We start from the raw sequence: 15327 nt of genomic DNA, 5'->3' as shown, positions 1-15327 counted from the left end.
TGATTCCAGCTTGTGCTTCATCCAACCCAGCATTTCTCATGATGTATTCTGCATATAAGTTAAATAAGCAAGGTGACAATATACAGCCTTGATGCACTCCTTTCCCAATTTGGAACCAGTCTGTTGTTCAATATCCAGTTCTAACTTTTGCTTTCTGACCTGCATAAAGATTTCTCAGGAGACAGGTCAGGTGGTCTGGTATTCCCATCTCTTTCAGAATTTTCCTCAGTTTGTTGTGATCCACACAGTCAACAACTTTGGCATAGTCAATAAAGCAGATGTTTTTCTGGAACTCTCCTGCTTTTTCGATGATCCAACAGATGTTGGCAAGTTGAGCTTTGGTTCCTCTGCCTTTTCTAAATCCAGCTTAAACATCTGGAAGTTCTTAGTTCACATACTGTTGAAGCCTGGTTTGGAGAATTCTGAGCATTACTTTGCTAGCATGTGAGATGAGTGCAATTCTGTGGCAGTTTGAACAATCTTTGGCATTGCTTTTCTTTGGGATTGGAATGAAAACTGACTGGTCCTGTGGCCATTGCTGAGTTTTCCAAATTTGCTGTCATATTGAATGCAACACTTTCACAGCATCATCTTTTAGAATTTGAAATAGCTCAACTGGAATTCCAACACCTTCACTAGCTTTGTTCGTAGTGATGCTTCCTAAGGCCCACTTGACGTTGCATTCCAGAATGCCTGGCTCTTGGCTGGTGATCACACCATCGTGATTATCTGGGTCGTGAAGATCTTTTTTGTATAGTTCTTTTGTGTATTCTTGCCACCTCATCTTAATATCTTCTGCTTCTGTTAGGTCCATCCATTTCTGTCCTTTATTGTGCCCATCTTTGCATGAAATATTCCCTTGGTATCTCTAATTTTCTTGTAGAGATCTCTAGCCATTCCCATTCTATCGTTTTCCTCTATTTCTTTGCATTGATCACTGAGGAAGGCTTTCTTATCTCTCCTTGCTATTCTTTGTAACTCTGCATTCAAATGGGTATGTCTTTCCTTTTCTTCTTTGCCTTTCAGGTCTTTTCTTTTCTCAGCTCTTTGTAAGCCCTCCTCAGACAACCATTTTGCTTTTCTCCATTTCTTTTTTGGGGATGGTCTTGATCCCTTCCTCCTGTACAATATCATGAACCTCCGTCCATAGTTCTCAGGCATTCTGTCTATTAGATCTAATCCCTTGAATCTATTTGTCACTTCCACTGTATAATTGTAAGGGATTTGATTTAGCTCATACCTGAATGGTCTAGTGATTTTCCCTACTTTCTTCAATTTAAGTCTGAATTTGGCAATAAGGAGTTCATGATCTGAGCCAGTCAGTTCCCTCTATTGGATTTGCTGACTGTATAGAGTTTCTCCATGTTTGGCTGCAAAGAATATAATCAATCTGATTTCAGTATTGACCATCTGGTGATGTCCATGTGTAGAGTCGTCTCTTGTGGTGTTGGAAGAGAGTGTTTGCTATGACATATGAATATATATATATGTTTTAAATGCAACAAAATAGTGTAGGTTCATATAAGCCTTATAGAGTGGTAGAGTGATGATGTGGAAAAACTTGCCTCCTGTACAATTCAGTCTGAAAACACTCTCATAATGCCAGGCAAAGCTAGCTACAGTTCATGTTCTGTGCACTAATGTGCTATTGTTATTTCCCTCCTTTCCCCTGAAACTACAAATTTCTAAAGATGCCCATAGGGCAACATGCAAATCAGTATTACTACAAGATAGGCTGTAATGATGCAGTAGAACAGTGTGGAAAGAAATATGGATATTGGGGTTAGACCTAAATTAAAATTCTAGATATGGACTGAGTGAATTTGGGTAAAGTGAATAAAACCCTGCCTTCGTGTCTTCTCCATCCACTCCAGTGTTCTTGCCTGGAGAATCCCAGGGACGGGGGAGCCTGGTGGGCTGCCGTCTACAGGGTCGCAGAGAGTCAGACACGACTGAAGCAACTTAGCAGCAGCAGCAGCATGTCTTCTCCATATTTCTGGTTACTTCTCTCTAATGTTTCAAGTTCAACTAAAGTCATGGCTCTAAAACTTTAGTAGTTTCAAAACAGAACTGTTACCATTTCTCCACACCCTCCATATCCTATTGTCTCAAAACCTGCTTCCTCAGTGAGCAAAAGTACCAACCTTCTTTTATCCCATTTCTCAGGTAAGAACATTATCTGTCTCTGATGCTTTCTTTCTTTTATTCAAACACTATATCCAACACACCAAGAATCCTGGCAACAGTATCTTGGAAATAAATTCTGAATCTGATCACTTTTTATAACCTCAGATCAGACCAGATGAGTCGCTCAGTCGTGTCTGACTCTTTGCGACCCCATGAATCGCAGCACGCCAGGCCTCCCTGTCCATCACCAACTCCCGGAATTCACCCAGACTCACGTCCATTGAGTCAGTGATGCCATCCAGCCATCTCATCCTCTGTCGTCCCCTTCTCCTCCTGCCCCCAATCCCTCCCAGCATCAGAGTCTTTTCCAATGAGTCAACCCTTCGCATGAGGTGGCCAAAGTACTGGAGTTTCAGCTTCAGCATCATTCCCTCCAAAGAAATCCCAGGGCTGATCTCCTTCAGAATGGACTGGTTGGATCTCCTTGCAGTCCAAGGGACTCTCAAGAGTCTTCTCCAACACCACAGTTCAAAAGCATCAATTCTTCGGCACTCAGCTGTCTTCACAGTCCAACTCTCACATCCATACATGACCACAGGAAAAACCATAGCCTTGACTAGACGAACCTTTGTTGGCAAAGTAATGTCTCTGCTTTTGAATATGCTATCTAGGTTGGTCATAACTTTCCTTCCAAGGAGTAAGCGTCTTTTAATTTCATGGCTGCAGTCACCATCTGTAGTGATTTTGGAGCCCAGAAAAATAAAGTCTGACACTGTTTCCACTGTTTCCCCATATATTTCCCATGAAGTGATGGGACCGGATGCCATGATCTTCATTTTCTGAATGTTGAGCTTTAAGCCAACTTTTTCACTCTCCACTTTCACTTTCATCAACAGGCTTTTGAGTTCTTCAGTTTCTGCCATAAGGGTGGTGTCATCTGCATATCTGAGGTTATTGATATTTCTCCCGGCAATCTTGATTCCAGCCTGTGCTTCTTCCAGCCCAGTGTTTCTCATGATGTGCTCTGCATATAAGTTAAATAAACAGGGTGACAATATACAGCCTTGACGGACTCCTTTTTCTCTTTGGAACCAGTGTGTTGTTCCATGTCCAGTTCTAACTGTTGCTTCCTGACCTGCATACAAATTTCTCAAGAGGCAGATTAGGTGATCTGGTATTCCCATCTCTTTCAGAATTTTCCACAGTTTATTGTGATCCACACAGTCAAAGGCTTTGGCATAGTCAATAAAGCAGAAATAGATGTTTTTCTGGAACTCTCTTGCTTTTTCCATGATCCAGCGGATGTTGGCAATTTGATCTCTGGTTCCTCTGCCTTTTCTAAAACCAGCTTGAACATCAGGAAGTTCACAGTTCACATATTGCTGAAGCCTGGCTTGGAGAATTTTGAGCATTACTTTACTAGCGTGTGAGATGAGTGCAATTGTGCAGTAGTTTGAGCATTGCCTTTCTTTGAGATTGGAATGAAAACTGACCTTTTCCAGTCCTATGGCCACTGCTGAGTTTTTTATAACCTCAAGCCATAACATTTTAGTCCAGGTTCCCATCATTGCTGGCTATTGTAATACCCTTCTATCTAAATTCCTACCATCCTGTGTCTTATTCTTTGTATTACAATTAGAGTCACATTTATAAATGTTACATTAATTGCCTGCTTAAAATACGCTAAAAGTTTTTCATCCAAATGAGGGGGAAAAAAGTTCAAAGACTTCTCCATGCCTACAAACCCTATGGATATAAGCTTTTGGCAAATTCTCAAACATAACTACCCATAGTCATCCCCTCCCTCTAACCTTGGCTGGCCTTGCTGCTTTAATTTGAACAATGCCAAGCATACGCTAACCTCAGGGCCGTTACACCATTTCCTCTGATTCGCACATCTCCACTTGTCCCACTTGCTCTTGCACCCATATCAGTGCTCACAGTCGTCTTCTCAGAGAGATGTCCCTTGACTACCCCATCATGGGAATTCTCTCTCCCCAGCCCTGTTTTGTTATGCTGTTAACTCTTTCTTCTCCCTCCCTAACATTACACATCTATGCACCACCCTTATGGCACCACCCTTATGGCAGAAAGCGAAGAACTAAAGCGCCTCTTGGTGAAAGTGAAAGAGGAGAGTGAAAAAGTTGGCTTAAAACTCAACATTCAGAAAACTAAGATCATGGCAACCAGTCCCATCACTTCATGGCAAATAGATGGGGAAACAATGAAAACAGTGAGAGACTTTATTTTTGAGGGCTCAAAAATCACTGCAGATGGTGACTGCAGCCATGAAATTAAAAGATGATTGCTCCTTGGAAGAAAAGTTATGAAAACCTAGACAGAATATTAAAAATTACATTACTTTACCAACAAAGTTCTGTCTAGTCAAAGCTATGGTGTTTCCAGTAGTCAAGTATGGATGTGAGAGTTGAGCTATAAAGAAAGCTGAGCACTAAAGAATTGATGCTTTTGAATCAATTCTTCTCCAACAATATGTGGTGTTGGAGAAGACGCTCGAGAGTCCCTTGGATTGCAAGGAGATCCAACCAGTCCATCCTAATGGAAATCAGTCCTGAATATTCATTGGAAGGACTGATGCTGAAGCTGAAACTCTAATACTTTGACCACCTGATGTAAATAACTGGCTCATTTGAAAAGACCCTGATGTTGGGAAAGATTGAGAGCAGGAGGAGAAGGGGATGACAGAGGATGAGATGGTTGGATGGCATCACTGATGCAATGGACATGAGTTTGAGTAGGCTCTGGGAGTTGGTGATGGACAGGGAAGCCTGGTGTGCTGCGGTTCATGGGGTTGCAAAGAGTCATACACAAATGAGTAACTGAACTGAACTAATGCATTTGTTTATTATATGGCCCCCCTAATGAATAATAATATCTATGATAACAGGATTTATGTCTCTTGTTTACTATTTCAGTACTAATCATAGTACCTTACACATGCTGGGTGATTTTTAAATGTTTATTGAACGAATAGTGTCTGAATCGTTCCCTCACATACCTCACATATTCAGATATATCTCAGTATTCTCTGGCAATGTGTCCACTGTCATCACCATATATGTTTTTCCATAGCAATTATGATGCACCTGTTTACTTTTCTTTATCTATAATTAGATTATATTCTCTTTAGTGTCATAAAACCACATCCATCTTGTTTACCACTGCATGTCTAATGTTGACCTCAAAAATTCACTGTATAATAAATTTCAATAAAAAGTGCTTGATCATGGCATAAGGACTTGTTCTATCCTAAATAAATGAGGATCATGATAATAATAACACATATTCTTAGTTTACATAACCAGAATCTTCTTAACTAGAGCTTGCCTAAGGAGAGTAAAAATCTTATTAAGAAGTAAGTACAGGTGTGAAAAACAAGCCATTTGTCATTTCTATTTTAATTTTAGAAGACAGAATCTACTTAATTTAGATTTATCATCCACTGAGTAAATCAGCCTGAAATGAGGAAGATGTCAGTTGTTTTATCCAGCACTCTGGAAGTATTTTCCTAGACAAGGAAAACAACAAGCATTGCAGTACTGTATTTGCCTCTTTTCTCTTTTATCACTGGGCATTAAATAGAAGCATATTTTTAATTTCGTACTGTTGTGATACACTTGCATTCAATGAAGGACCAAATTTAAGCATATGTTTACAGAGTAAATAGAAAAAAAAAAGAGGTAAATTACCTTGCAACTGAAAAGCAGTTGCTAACCTATCAGGAGGGCTGTCAAGTGATTACACCATTATTTTCAAGAGTAGAGACAAAAGATGAACTTAATCCCTAGAAAGAACTAAGTCAAATGACTGTCAAAGCAATAAAGTCACTCGGCAATGAACTGAGTGACTTCAACACTACAATTTTTAAATTGCTGTTTAGGGTATTTATTGAAAACAGCAATGTGTCCCTTGGAAGGCTTTCTGAGTTTTATATTACAGAATACAGAATTTTGAGGCTTCATGTTTGTCCTCTCATAGAAATTTCTAGTAATATAAATGACTAGAATTACAGACTCCAGTGTTGTAATGCCCTCTGAAAAAGGCGAGTGTTCGCTATTAAAATTTGGGAAGAATAAACATTATGGCAGACTCTTAGGTCATAGAGTGTATGTCAACAAATCTTCTAAAGGACAAAATCATTTCATTCCAAACCACAGTAACAGATACTGTGTGGTTATAATAGCACAGTGAGCATGTGGGTGATTTCAGATCCAACACCCACCTTTTGCAATGAATACTTTTTCTTTCCTGTGTGAACACCACCAAAAAACTATGCCTTCTCTTCTCAGACTTCAGTGAACCTTTAGTCACCCTGTCTTTAATTATTCAAAAAGACTTCAAGAAAGAGCAGCTTTAATTTTGAAGCTGTTGGAACACACTTGAAAGCTACAAAAAAGCAGTGTGTCTCTCTCTGCTGACACCAAAGAATAAGTCTTATGAGGTCAAATGACTGAAAAGTAGGTCTTGGTTTGATAGAGTTTCTCCCAAGCTCTTGATCTTTGACATTTCAAATCTAGGTATGATACTGAAATCATTTACATGTTATATTACAAATCTTTTGATTGAAATCTTCAGAGATTTCAATGTCAGTTGTTGATAATGCAATTTCCAAATAAAGCATTAGATACACCATGCTGCTGCTGCTGCTGCTAAGTCGCTTCAGTCGTGTCTGATGCTATGTGACCCTATGGACAGCAGCCCACCAGGCTCATCTGTCTACAGGATTCTCTAGGCAAGAATACTGGAGTGGGTTGCCATTTCCTTCTCCATAGATACACCATAGATGCATAGATATGGCAATAGAAATACTGTGGGAACCACAAAGCAAGTACTGACTCCTTATAAATTAATTAGTTTCCTTGTTTTATTTTTCTAGCAAATCCTCTCTCCCTGTTTCTTGCTTTCCAAAGTCTTACTGTTTCATAAGTAATCACATAGTTAATGATTTCATATGGTAATCACTTTGATAGTAATATGACAAATGCTTTCAGAAAGGGTGAATTTGTTAACTTTTGCACATATTTCTTTGGCATGAGCCTAAAACACAGTATGAAACCTTTGACATATTTAATATCTATTATTTGATTATCAATGCTGCTGCTGCTCCTGCTAAGTCGCTTCAGTCATTTCTGACTCTCTGTGACCCCATGGACGGAAGCCCACTAGGCTCCCCCATCCCTGGGATTCTCCAGGCAAGAACACTGGAGTGGGTTGCCATTTCCTTCTCCAATGCATGAAAGTGAAAAGTGAAAGTGAAGTCGCTCAGTCGTGTTCGACTCTTGCAGCCTACCAAGCTCGTCTGTCCATGGGATTTTCCAGGCAAGCGTACTGGAGTGGGGTGCCATCGCCTTCTCCGATAGACCTTCCCTAAAGAATATATATAAATCTCAGGAGGTATTATATAAGTAATATTTGATTAAATTGTCTCACATATTTTATCTTTTTCAGCCACTCAAACTCTTTTGTTTCCTTAGTTTCAAGCTACTTGCAATGTTGCAGGAGAAGACCTCATTTTATGTGTCAATGTATACTCTACATTGCACAGCATACTTGCATACAGAAACAAGCTATCAAATGTAATTTAAAAAAAGGGGGGAAAGCCCCTCAAAAAGTGCAACGGATACAGAAATAAAATGACAGGATTCAGCATTTGTCAGCATTATATGTTACTGTGAGTCATGCAAATTAATGCAAAAGTTTGTTTTATTGTTTAATTGTTTACATTTTTTACTACCTGACAGTATTTGAAAATTTTATTTAAAAAAATTTTTTGAAAGCACTAAACACATCAAAAAGGATGGAACCTCAACATATCAACATATCAACCTCAACTTGACCCCCAAATTACTTCTTTGAAAAGATATTTCTCAATCTAATGTTCTGAAAGATAATTACTAAAGCTTTGGTTATAACCTTAATTTCTCTGCATCTTGTCTCTCTCTCGCTCTCACTCATGCTCTCTCTCTCTTTCTCTTCCCTTCTTTCATTACCAAAGATACTAGGGAATAAGTTAAAATTCTCAGGGGACACGGACCATTATTAAATAGTTCCAGATACCTGACATGACCAAATATGTTCTAAATTTATAATTTTTATGCTCAGATCTAAGTTCAGAGCTCTAAACTAGCAGCTGTTGTATCTTTATAGATTCCAAGGGCACGGCTATGAATTTTTTACTTTTAGATGTATTTTTTTACTGTTTGTAAAAGTCGGATCTCATAAATCTGCTAGTTTTAAAAATCTGCAGGTTTTTGAATAGTGGCCCTTGTATTTCGATTTAAACCAAATGGGACCAAACTTATTACTTCTTTTCTGAAAGGTCATTTTTCATCAAGATTGTATTAGAAAATAAATCATTTAAAGCCATCCTTTGGATGGTTCCTTGCATGAATGTCTTAAGAACAAGTAGTAAGAGGCTTTCTGCAAAGCAAGGCTGATTTGTTAATCCAAAGTGGTCTGAAGCTGCCACCTTCTGGCATTTAGGCATTATTTCTCCAAATTCAGTATTCTACTGAGGGAACATGGCATAATTAGAACAACATGCACAGTATCTTCATCAATATTACAGAGAAGTCAGTTAAGCACAACAAAGGAAAAATGCCAACATCATGTGTTCGTGTGTGTGAACTCTTAAGATGCTGTTAATAGAAGCAGGCTGCAGTGGCAGAGTTCTAGGAACCAAAAAAGTCACTGCCAAAATCAGACAAGCGCTAGTACTTGAGACTGGGTATTCATTGATGCCTTAGAAAACAAAGTTTTTGGAGGATACAGATTCTGATTACATTTTTTTCAGTGTTCTTTCTCTTAACTACAGTAAATCACAGCCTGGTACTTTATCAGTATTCTGCTTTAAGGATAGTCAACTTATTAATCCCTTGCTGAACACTGGATTTTAAACTTAGGAGTACTTAGAAATAGAATTCAAAATATTATCTCTACTTACTAAATATTCAAAAATGAAAATTCACATTGTTCAAAAATAAATATATTTACTATTTTTTTCTTTTAAAAGCAAAATGAAACCTGTTTGAATATACTGATAATTTATGACAAAGGATAGCTTTTTCCTCTTTGGAACAATTTCTTGGGATCAATCAGGAGCAAAGTTTAGAGCTTGAGTAACAGGCCAGATATGAAAACCTACTAGGCTTCACTTTGTTTTCCTGGGGCTATTTTTTTTTTTTTTTCTGTTTTTGGCAATAGCTAAAAAATAAATTAAGTATATTACTGTTTTTCCCATTTTTCCTGTCTTTCATATAATGCTCTCCTCCAAGTGAAGGGCACCAGGTTAGAATGAATAAAATAGCTCTAAGAAAAGAAACTGGCAACTTCTGTGATGCTGAGTAATTAAACAGACCTACACCGCCTGCTGGAATTAGAGAACATAAGTGAAGATTAATGAGGCCTGAAAATGTAGGGTCCCACAGTCTCCAAACAACGTGCAAGGTGTTTCACCTCGGCTCTCTCCACGTGGAACAGCTGCCCATTTTCAAGGCAAGCAAAATTGCATTTGTTCCTGCTTTCTTTCTGAAATGGTTTGTTGAAATCTAGGACAAAAGACTTAGCTTTAAAAAATAAGCTTTGGGTTAATTATATGCAGAGTTTATCATGCAAAATGCCAGGTTGGATGAAGTACAAGCTGGATTCAAGATCACCAGGAGAAATATCAATAACTTCAGATATGACACCATCCTAATGACAGAAAGCAAAGAGGAACTAAAAGGCCTCTTGATGAAGCTGAAAGAGGATAGTGTAAAAGCTGGCTTAAAACTCAAAACTCAACTCAGTCCATGGGGTTGCAAAGAGCTGGACACAACTGAGCACCTGAACAAGATGACCATTCTAGTTGGCCTTGTCTTCTGTCCTAGGTGTACAATGCCCATGAGTAGGGCTGTGTGTTCTGAGCTTATTTCCTAGTTTCCTTCCTAACCTTAGTGATCAGGGGCCAAGATCTCAGACAGCACCCCACTGATGAGGGTACAGCTATGAAAACAGGAAATATGGTCTAGCTTAATATTTCTTCTCCCATGGCTTAGCCCTAGAGTTAGAGCCCTTCTGGCAGTCAGGGAGTTTTGAAGGTTTGCAAAATCTTTGATGAAAGAAACTGACTGCAGTAAACGTTGATTTTCTCAAATTAATTCTAGATTCCTGATTTTTGGTACTGCTACCTCAGTTCAGTTCAGTTCAGTCGCTCAGTTATGTCCCACTGTTTGCGACCCCATGAATCACAGCACACCAGGCCTCCCTGTCCATCACCAACTCCTGAAGTTTACCCAAACTCATGTCCATCGAGTCAGTGCTGCCAATACAGCCATCTCATTCTCCGTCGTCCCCTTCTCCTCCTGCCCCCAATCCCTCCCAGCATCAGGGTCTTCTCCAATGAGTCAGCTCTTCACATGAGGTGCCCAAAGTATTGGAGTTTCAGCGTCAGCAACAGTCTTTCTAATGAACACCCAGGACTGATCTCCTTTAGGATGGACTGGTTGGATCTCCTTGCAGTCCAAGGGACTCTCAAGAGTCTTCTCTAACACCACAGCTCAAAAGCATCAATTCTTCGGTGCTCAACTTTCTTCACAGTCCAATTTCACATCCATACATGATCACTGGAAAAATCATAGCCTTGACTAGATGGACCTTTGTGGGCAAAGTAATGTCTCTGCTTTTGAATATACTATCTAGGTTGGTCATAACTTTCCTTCCAAGGAGTAAGCATCTTTTAATTTCATGGCTGCAATCACCATCTGCATTTGACTTTGGAGCCCCAAAAAATAAAGTCTGACAGTTTCCACTGTTTCCTTATCTATTTCCCATAAAGTGATGAGACCAGATGCCATGATCTTAGTGTTCTGAATGTTGAGCTTTAAGCCAACTTTTTCACTCTCCTCTTTCATTTTCATCAAGAGGCTTTTTAGTTCCTCTTCACTTTCTGGCATAAGGGTGGTGTCATCTGCATATCTGAGGTTATTGATATTTCTCCCAGCAATCTTGATTCCAGCTTGTGCTTCTTCCAGCCCAGCGTTTCTCATAATGTACTCTGCATAGTAGAAATAAATAATCAGGGTGACAATGTACAGCCTTGACGTACTCCTTTTCCTATTTGGAACCAGTCTGTTGTTCCATGTCCAGTTCTAACTGTTGCTTCCTGATCTGCATACAGATTTCTCAAGAGGCAGATCAGGTGGTCGGGTATTCCCATCTCTTTCAGAATTTTCCACAGTTTATTGTGATCCACACAGTCAAAGGCTTTGGCATAGTCAATAAAGCAGAAATAGATGTTTTTCTGGAACTCTCTTGCTTTTTCCATGATCCAGTGGATGTTGGCAATTTGATCTCTGGTTCCTCTGCCTTTTCTAACTCCAGCTTGAACATCTGGAAGTTTGCAGTTCACATATTGCTAAAGCCTGGCTTGGAGAATTTTGAGCATTACTTTACTAGCGTGTGAGATGAGTGCAATTGTGTGGTAGTTTGAGCATTCTTCGGCATTGCCTTTCTTTGGGATTGGAATGAAAACTGACATTTTCCTGTCCTGTGGCCACTGCTAAGTTTTCCAAATTTGCTGGCATATTGAGTGCAGCACTTTCACAGCATCATCTTTCAGGATTTGGAAGAGCTCAACTGGAATTCCATCATCTCCACTAGCTTTTTCATAGTGATGCTTTCTAAGGTCCACTTGACTTCACATTCCAGGATGTCTGGCTCTAGGTGAGTGATCACACCATCGTGATTATCTGGGTCATGAAGATCTTTTTTGTACAGTTTTTCTATGTATTCTTGCCACCTCTTCTTAATATCTTCTGCTTCTGTTAGGTCCATACCATTTCTGTCCTTTATTGAGCCTATCTTTGCATGAAATTTTCCTTTGGTATCTCTAATTTTCTTAAAGAGATCTCTAGTTTTTCCCATTCTGTTGTTTTCATCTATTTCTTTGCATTGATCCCTGAGGAAGGCTTTCTTATCTCTCCTTGCTATTCTTTGGAATTCTGCATTCAGGTGCTTATATCTTTCCTTTCCTCCTTTGCTTTTCACTTTTCTTCTTTTCACAGCTATTTGTAAGGCCTCCCTAGACAGCCATTTTGCTTTTTTGCATTTCTTTTCCATGGGAGCAACCCCACATCCAAGGAGCAATCCCACGTCCAAGGAGCGGTGGCTGCGTGGGCACAGGAGGGCCAAGAGGAGCTACCCCACGTTTAAGATCAGGAGCGGCGGCTGTGAGGAGATACCCCTCATCCAAGGTAAGGAGCAGCGGCTGCGCTTTGCTGGGGAAGCCGTGAAGAGATACCCCATGTCCAAGGTAAGAGAAACCCAAGTAAGATGGTAAGTGTTGTGAGAGGCATCAGAGGGCAGACACACTGAAACCATAATCACAGAAAACTAGTCAATCTAACCACATGGACCACAGCCTTGTCTAACTCAATGAAACGAAGCCATGCTGTGTGGGGCCACCCAAGATAAGTGGGTCATGGTGGAGAGGTCTGACAGAATGTGGTCCACTGGAGAAGGGAATGGCAAACCACTTCAGTATTCTTGCCTTGAGAACCCCATGAACAGTATGAAAAGGCAAAATGATAGGATACTGAAAAAGGAACTCCCCAGGTCAGTAGATGCACAATATGCTAAGGGAGATCCGTGAGAAATAACTCCAGAAAGAATGAAGGGATGGAGCCAAAGCAAAAACAATACCCACTTGTGGATGTGACTGGTGATAGAAGCAAGGTCCGATGCTGTAAAAAGCAATATTGCATAGAAATCTGGAATGTTAGGTCTATGAATCAAGGCAAATTGGAAGTAGTCAAACAGGAGATGGCAAGAGTGAATGTCAACATTCTAGGAATCAGAGAACTAAAATGGACTGGAATGGGTGAATTTAACTCCGATGACCATTATATCTACTACTGTGGGCAGGAATCCCTCAGAAGAAATGGAGTAGCCATCATGGTCAACAAAAGAGTCCAAAATGCAGTACTTGGATGCAATCTCAAAAATGACAGAATGATCTCTGTTCATTTCCAAGGCAAACCATTCAATATCACAGTAATCCAAGTCTATGCCCCAACCAGTAATGCTGAAGAAGCTGAAGTTGAATGGTTCTATGAAGACCTACAAGACCTTTTAGAACTAAAGCCCAAAAAAGATGTCCTTTTCATTATAGGGGACTGGAATGCAAAAGTAGGAAGTCAAGAAACACCTGGGGTAACAGGCAAATTTGGCCTTGGAGTACGGAATGAAGCAGGGCAAAGGCTAATAGAGTTTTGCCAAGAGATCACACTGGTCATAGCAAACACCCTCTTCCAACAACACAAGAGAAAACTCTACACATGGACATCACCAGATGGTCAACACCAAAATCAGATTGATTATATTCTTTTGAGCCAAAGATGGAGAAGCTCTATACAGTCAGCAAAAACAAGACGAGGAGTTGACTGTGGCTCAGGTCATGAACCCCTTATTGCCAAATTCAGGCTTAAATTGAAGAAAGTAGGGAAAACCACTAGACCATTCAGGTATGACCTAAATCTAACTCTCACATATGGTCTGTTTAATGTATATATTATATATAGTGTACATTTAATGATACTCGTTGTGAACACTAGTGATCATTATATTTCTATAGAATTACACAGGCTCAAGAATATTCCTTTGGAAGTGTAACTAACTCCATTAGTAAATGTACAAGGATATGCTCTTAAAAGTAAACTTCCTCCAAATGAGAACATCCTTGAATAATTCTTGGTATGGATGTTGAGACAATTGACAGAGATTCTAGTACCTTTCCTTCTCCTACAAATTATAATAATGAAATCAGAGGAGAAGGGGATGACAGAGGATGATATAGCTGGATGGCATCACTGACTCAATGGACGTGAGTCTAAGTGAACTCCGGGAGTTGGTGATGGACAGGGAGGCCTGGCGTGCTGCAATTCTTGGGGTCGCAAACAGTTGGACATGACTGAGAGACTGAACTGAACTGAACTGAATCATATTTCATCTATTTTCAGGAAAGATTCATTTTATTATTTGAGTTTGTGTAAATATGTAAAAAACTCTGGGTATTCTGTGTAGTATTTTCAACCAACACCTTTAGAGATATATTCCATTTGGATAGACAACAAAAATTGTGTGTGTGTGTGTTATCATTCTATTTAGTTCAGAATTTTGAAATGTATTTTAATAATCACATTGTAAATTTACTTAAAACAGATTTTCAAAATTAAGGTTTTAGTTATTGCATTCTTTGTTTTATTTTCTAAATACCATTTGCTGCTGCTGCTGCTGCTAAGTCGCTTCAGTCGTGTCCGACTCTATGTGACCCCATAGACGGCAGCCTACCAGGCTCCCCCATCCCTGGGATTCTCCAGGCAAGAACACTGGAGTGGGTTGCTATTTCCTTCTCCAGTGCATGAAAATGAAAAGTTAAAGTGAAGTCGCTCAGTCGTGTCCAACTCTTTGCAACCCCATAGACTGCAGCCTACCAGACTCCTCCATCCATGAGATTTTCCAGGCAAGAGTACTGGAGTGGGTTGCCATTGCCTTCTCCAAAATACCATTTAGCATACTATAATTTTTCAGCTAATTTGTTAAATACTTTCTTTGAATTTCTCATTTAAGAGCAAAGTACATTTTATATTTAAAGAAATAGAAATATTTAAAATACATCTTTATTGAATTTTAGTTATTTGAAATATGGCAGTAAGATAAAGAATCTCTTTTCTGTTTTAGGGTTTGACGATATTTGTTGACCAGGCACCTCATTAGAAGAAAACGTATCTTAGCAAGTACTACTAATACATGTAAATGTATTTACTCACACATGATACATACTTAGCAATCTATTAATATATTATTTATAAATCACATAAATAGTAATTTTTAAGAGTTGACAATAAGATTAAATGAAAGTATCTATTTTGCTAAATGTATGAAATAATTCAAATATATTGAATATGGTTTTTTAAATGAAAAACATTTAACTCTTTATGATACAATAATTCAAATATCTGAGTCTAATAAATTTATTTTGATACCTTATTTAATAACTTTCATAGCTAGAAAAAGTTATATAAAACCAAATAGAGTCATCATTGACTGTTCTTAGTTAAGATATGCATTTTTCAATTTCAGCAACAAACTGTTCAAGGAAGTTTGCTGAAATTTAGCTAATAAGTAGACATCTTTTTAAAT

The sequence above is a fragment of the Bos indicus x Bos taurus genome, chromosome 8, assembly GCF_003369695.1.
Source record: "Bos indicus x Bos taurus breed Angus x Brahman F1 hybrid chromosome 8, Bos_hybrid_MaternalHap_v2.0, whole genome shotgun sequence".
Classification (NCBI taxonomy): Eukaryota; Metazoa; Chordata; class Mammalia; order Artiodactyla; family Bovidae; genus Bos; species Bos indicus x Bos taurus.
The sequence above is the reverse complement of the archived record's forward strand: the minus strand, read 5'-3'. Positions refer to the sequence as shown.